General features: G+C 36.8%; 5 non-coding genes across 5 annotated transcripts; all 5 read left to right on the top strand.

The window, feature by feature from the left end:
- The first annotated feature begins 670 nt into the window (after positions 1-670).
- Positions 671-743, top strand: trnav-aac (transfer RNA valine (anticodon AAC)). Its single transcript has one exon. It is a non-coding gene; the product is annotated as a tRNA-Val (tRNA).
- Positions 744-1297: 554 nt separating this feature from the next.
- On the top strand, positions 1298-1370 carry trnav-aac (transfer RNA valine (anticodon AAC)). Its single transcript has one exon. It is a non-coding gene; the product is annotated as a tRNA-Val (tRNA).
- A 1087-nt stretch (positions 1371-2457) lies between these two features.
- On the top strand, positions 2458-2530 carry trnav-aac (transfer RNA valine (anticodon AAC)). The gene has a single exon. It is a non-coding gene; the product is annotated as a tRNA-Val (tRNA).
- Positions 2531-3287: 757 nt separating this feature from the next.
- On the top strand, positions 3288-3360 carry trnav-aac (transfer RNA valine (anticodon AAC)). Its single transcript has one exon. It is a non-coding gene; the product is annotated as a tRNA-Val (tRNA).
- Positions 3361-5024: 1664 nt separating this feature from the next.
- trnav-aac (transfer RNA valine (anticodon AAC)) lies at positions 5025-5097 on the top strand. Its single transcript has one exon. It is a non-coding gene; the product is annotated as a tRNA-Val (tRNA).
- Positions 5098-5509: the final 412 nt, after the last annotated feature.

Here is a 5509-nt window from a genome sequence, read left to right as displayed (position 1 = left end):
GAGAATTATTTTTCAGAAATGCCTTATATTCGAAATTTGAATTCATGCAATGAATATCTGTAAATTCAGTATTCTCCTTGCTGACTGTTCTCACAGCAGTAGAAACAGTGCTTTCACTCAAATGCAAAATTACCAAAGACGTAATAGAGATTTTTTTCATAAATGCCTTATTTTAGAAGTTTGAATTCATGCAATGAAAATCTGTAAAATTCATTGTACTCCTTGCTGACAATTCAAGCAGCAGTTTCTGTAGTACAGTGGTTATCATGTACGCTAAACACGCGGAAAATTTCCCCGTTTTCATCCTGGGTGGAAACAGAGCTCATTGACACATGCAATAATTTCCATAATTGTAAAGGATAATTATTTTTGTCATAAATGCCTTACTTTGGAAACTCAAAGTCATGCAATGAATATCAGTAAAATTCGGTTTACTCCTTGCTGACAGTTCTTGCAGCAGTTTCTGTAGGGTAGTGGTTATCACGTTCGCTAAACAAGCGAAAGGACCCCATTTCATCCAGTGTGGAAACAGTGCTCTTTGTCACATGCAATAATTACTGTGGATGTTATAGAGAATTATTTTTCATAAATGCCTTATTTTAGAAATTTGAATTCATGCAATGAATATCTGTAAAATTCGGTTTTCTCCTTGCTGACTGTTCTTACAGCAGTTTCTGTAGTGTAGTGGTTATCACGTTTGCTTAACACGCAAAAGGTCCCTGGTTCGAAACCGGGCAGAAACAGTGCTTTCACTCAAATGCAAAATTGTAATAGAGATTTTTTTCATAAATGCCTTATTTTAGAAGTTTGAATTCATGCAATGAAAATCTGTAAAATTCATTGTACTCCTTGCTGACAATTCAAGCAGCAGTTTCTGTAGTACAGTGGTCATCATGTACGCTTAACACGCAAAAGTTCCCCGTTTTCATCCTGGGTGGAAACAGAGCTCATTGACACATGCAATAATTTCCATAATTGTAAAGGATAATAATTTTTGTCATAAATGCCTTACTTTGGAAACTCGAGGTCGTGCAATGAATATCAATAAAATTCGGTTTACTCCTTGCTGACAGTTCTTGCAGCAGTTTCTGTAGGGGAGAGGTTATCACGTTCGCTAAACAAGAGACAGGACCCGGTTTCATCCTGTGTGGAAACAGCGCTCATTGACTCATGCAATAATTTCCATAATTGTAAAGGATAATATTTTTTGTCATAAATGCCTTACTTTGGAAACTCGAAGTCATGCAATGAATATCAGTAAAATTCGGTTTACTCCTTGCTGACAGTTCTTGCAGCAGTTTCTGTAGTGTAGTGGTTATCACGTTTGCTTAACACGCAAAAGGTCCCTGGTTCGAAACCGGGCAGAAACAGTGCTTTCACAATAGAGATTTTTTTTCATAAATGCCTTATTTTAGAAGTTTGAATTCATGCAATGAAAATCTGTAAAATTCATTGTACTTATTGCTGACAATTCAAGCAGCAGTTTCTGTAGTACAGTGGTTATCATGTACGCTTAACACGCAAAAGTTCCCCGTTTTCATCCTGGGTGGAAACAGAGCTCATTGACACATGCAATAATTTCCATAATTGTAAAGGATAAAAAAATTGTCATAAATGCCTTACTTTGGAAACTCGAAGTCGTGCAATGAATATCAGTAAAATTCGGTTTACTCCTTGCTGACAGTTCTTGCAGCAGATTCTGTAGTGTAGAGGTTATCACGTTCGCTAAACAAGCGAAAGGACCCGGTTTCATCCTGTGTGGAAACAGCAATGCCTTACTTTGGAAATTCGAAGTCATGCAATGAATATCAGTAAAATTCGGTTTACTCCTTGCTGACAGTTCTTGCAACAGTTTCTGTAGTGTAGTGGTTATCACGTTTGCTTAACATCCCTGGTTCAAAACCGGGCAGAAACAGTGCATTCACGCAAATATAGAGATTTTTTTCATAAATGCCTTATTTTAGAAGTTTGAATTCATACAATGAAAATCTGTAAAATTCATTGTACTCCTTGCTGACAATTCAAGCAGCAGTTTCTGGAGTACAGTGGTCATCATGTACGCTTAACACGCAAAAGTTCCCCGTTTTCATCCTGGGTGGAAACAGAGCTCATTGACACATGCAATAATTTCCATAATTGTAAAGGATAATAATTTTTGTCATAAATGCCTTACTTTGGAAACTCGAAGTCATGCAATGAATATCAGTAAAATTCGGTTTACTCCTTGCTGACAGTTCTTGCAGCAGTTTCTGTAGGGTAGAGGTTATCACGTTCGCTAAACAAGCGAAAGGACCCGGTTTCATCCTGTGTGGAAACAGCGCTCATTGACTCATGCAATAATTTCCATAATTGTAAAGGATAATATTTTTTGTCATAAATGCCTTACTTTGGAAATTCAAGTCATGCAATGAATATCAGTAAAATTCGGTTTACTCCTTGCTGACAGTTCTTGCAGCAGTTTCTGTAGTGTAGTGGTTATCACGTTTGCTTAACACGCAAAAGGTCCCTGGTTCAAAACCGGGCAGAAACAGTGCTTTCACTCAAATATAATAGAGATTTTTTTCATAAATGCCTTATTTTAGAAGTTTGAATTCATGCAATGAAAATCTGTAAAATTCATTGTACTTTTGCTGACAATTCAAGCAGCAGTTTCTGTAGTACAGTGGTTATCATGTACGCTTAACACGCAAAAGTTCCCCGTTTTCATCCTGGGTGGAAACAGAGCTCATTGACACATGCAATAATTTCCATAATTGTAAAGGATAATAATTTTTGTCATAAATGCCTTACTTTGGAAACTCGAAGTCATGCAATGAATATCAGTAAAATTCGGTTTACTCCTTGCTGACAGTTCTTGCAGCAGTTTCTGTAGGGGAGAGGTTATCACGTTCGCTAAACAAGCGAAAGGACCCGGTTTCATCCTGTGTGGAAACAGCGCTCATTGACTCATGCAATAATTTCCATAATTGTAAAGGATAATATTTTTTGTCATAAATGCCTTACTTTGGAAACTCGAAGTCATGCAATGAATATCAGTAAAATTCGGTTTACTCCTTGCTGACAGTTCTTGCAGCAGTTTCTGTAGTGTAGTGGTTATCACGTTCGCTTAACACGCGAAAGGTCCCCATTTCGAAACAGGGTGGAAACAGTGCTCTTTGTCACATGCAATAATTACTGTGGATGTTATAGAGAATTATTTTTCATAAATGCCTTATTTTCGAAATTTGAATTCATGCAATGAATATCTGTAAAATTCAGTATTCTCCTTGCTGACTGTTCTTACAGCAGTTTCTGTAGTGTAGTGGTTATCACGTTTGCTTAACACGCAAAAGGTCCCTGGTTTGAAACCGGGCAGAAACAGTGCTTTCACTCAAATGCAAAATTTGTAATAGAGATTTTTTTCATTAATGCTTTATTTTCAAAGTTTGAATTCATGCAATGAAAATCTGTAAAATTCATTGTACTCCTTGCTGACAATTCAAGCAGCAGTTTCTGTAGTACAGTGGTCATCATGTACGCTTAACACGCAAAAGTTCCCCGTTTTCATCCTGGGTGGAAACAGAGCTCATTGACACATGCAATAATTTCCATAATTGTAAAGGATAATTATTTTTGTCATAAATGCCTTACTTTGGAAACTCGAAGTCGTGCAATGAATATCAGTAAAATTCGGTTTACTCCTTGCTGACAGTTCTTGCAGCAGTTTCTGTAGGGTAGAGGTTATCACGTTCGCTAAACAAGCGAAAGGACCCGGTTTCATCCTGTGTGGAAACAGCGCTCATTGACACATGCAATAATTTCCATAATTGTAAAGGATAATTATTTTTGTCATAAATGCCTTACTTTGGAAACTCGAAGTCATGCAATGAATATCAGTAAAATTCGGTTTACTCCTTGCTGACAGTTCTTGCAGCAGTTTCTGTAGTGTAGTGGTTATCACGTTCGCTTAACATCCTGTGTGGAAACAGCGCTCATTGACACATGCAATAATTTCCATGGATTGTTAAGGATAATATTTTTGTCATAAATGCCTTATTTGGAAACTCGAAGTCATGCAATGAATATTTGTAAACAGTTCTTGCAGCAGTTTCTGGTTTACCTTGCTGAACAAAGTTCTTGAAACAGCAGTTTCTGTAATTTATCATTTTTTAGCTTTGAATTCATGCAATGAATATCTGTAAAATTCAGTTTCTCCTTGGAGTGTTCTTACAGCAGTTTCTGTAGTGTAGTGGTTATCACGTTTGCTTGACTCACAAAATGGGCAGAAACAGTGCTTTCAATCAAAATGCAAAATTTTAATTTTTTCATAAATGCCTTATTTTAAAGTTTGAATTCATGCAATGAAAATCTGTAAAATTCATTGTACTCCTTGCTGACAATTCAAGCAGCAGTTTCTGTAGTACAGTGGTTATCATGTACGCTTAACACCCAAAAGTTCCCCGTTTTCATCCTGGGTGGAAACAGAGCTCATTGACACATGCAATAATTTCCATAATTGTAAAGGATAATTATTTTTGTCATAAATGCCTTACTTTGGAAACTCGAAGTCATGCAATGAATATCAGTAAAATTCGGTTTACTCCTAGATGACAGTTCTTGCAGCAGTTTCTGTAGGGTAGAGGTTATCACGTTCGCTAAACAAGCGAAAGGACCCCGTTTCATCCTGTGTGGAAACAGCGCTCATTGACACATGCAATAATTTCCATAATTTTAAAGGATAATTATTTTTGTCATAAATGCCTTTGGAAACTCGAAGTCATGCAATGAATATCAGTAAAATTCGGTTTACTCCTAGATGACAGTTCTTGCAGCAGTTTCTGTAGTGTAGTGGTTGTCACGTTCGCTTAACACGCGAAAGGTCCCCATTTCGAAACAGGGCGGAAACAGTGCTCTTTGTCACATGCAATAATTACTGTGGATGTTATAGAGAATTATTTTTCATAAATGCCTTTTTTTAGAAATTTGAAGTCATGCAATGAATATCTGTAAAATTGGGTTTCACCTTGTAGAGTGTTCTTACAGCAGTTTCTGTAGTGTAGTGGTTATCACGTTTGCTTAACACGCAAAAGGTCCCTGGTTCAAAACTGGGCAGAAACAGTGCTTTCACTCAAATGCAAAAATTTGTAATAGAGATTTTTTTTCATAAATGCCTTATTTTAGAAGTTTGAATTCATGCAATGAAAATCTGTAAAATTCATTGTACTCCTTGCTGACAATTCAAGCAGCAGTTTCTGTAGTACAGTGGTCATCATGTACGCTTAACACCCAAAAGTTCCCCGTTTTCATCCTGGGTGGAAACAGAGCTCATTGACACATGCAATAATTTCCATAATTGTAAAGGATAATTATTTTTGTCATAAATGCCTTACTTTGGAAACTCGAAGTCATGCAATGAATATCAGTAAAATTCGGTTTACTCCTAGATGACAGTTCTTGCAGCAGTTTCTGTAGGGTAGAGGTTATCACGTTAAGCTAAACAAGCGAAAGGACCCGTTTCATCCTGTGTGGA

The sequence above is a fragment of the Oncorhynchus masou genome, chromosome 32, assembly GCF_036934945.1.
Source record: "Oncorhynchus masou masou isolate Uvic2021 chromosome 32, UVic_Omas_1.1, whole genome shotgun sequence".
Classification (NCBI taxonomy): domain Eukaryota; kingdom Metazoa; phylum Chordata; class Actinopteri; order Salmoniformes; family Salmonidae; genus Oncorhynchus; species Oncorhynchus masou.
This window is presented reverse-complemented; position numbering and strand designations above follow the sequence as displayed.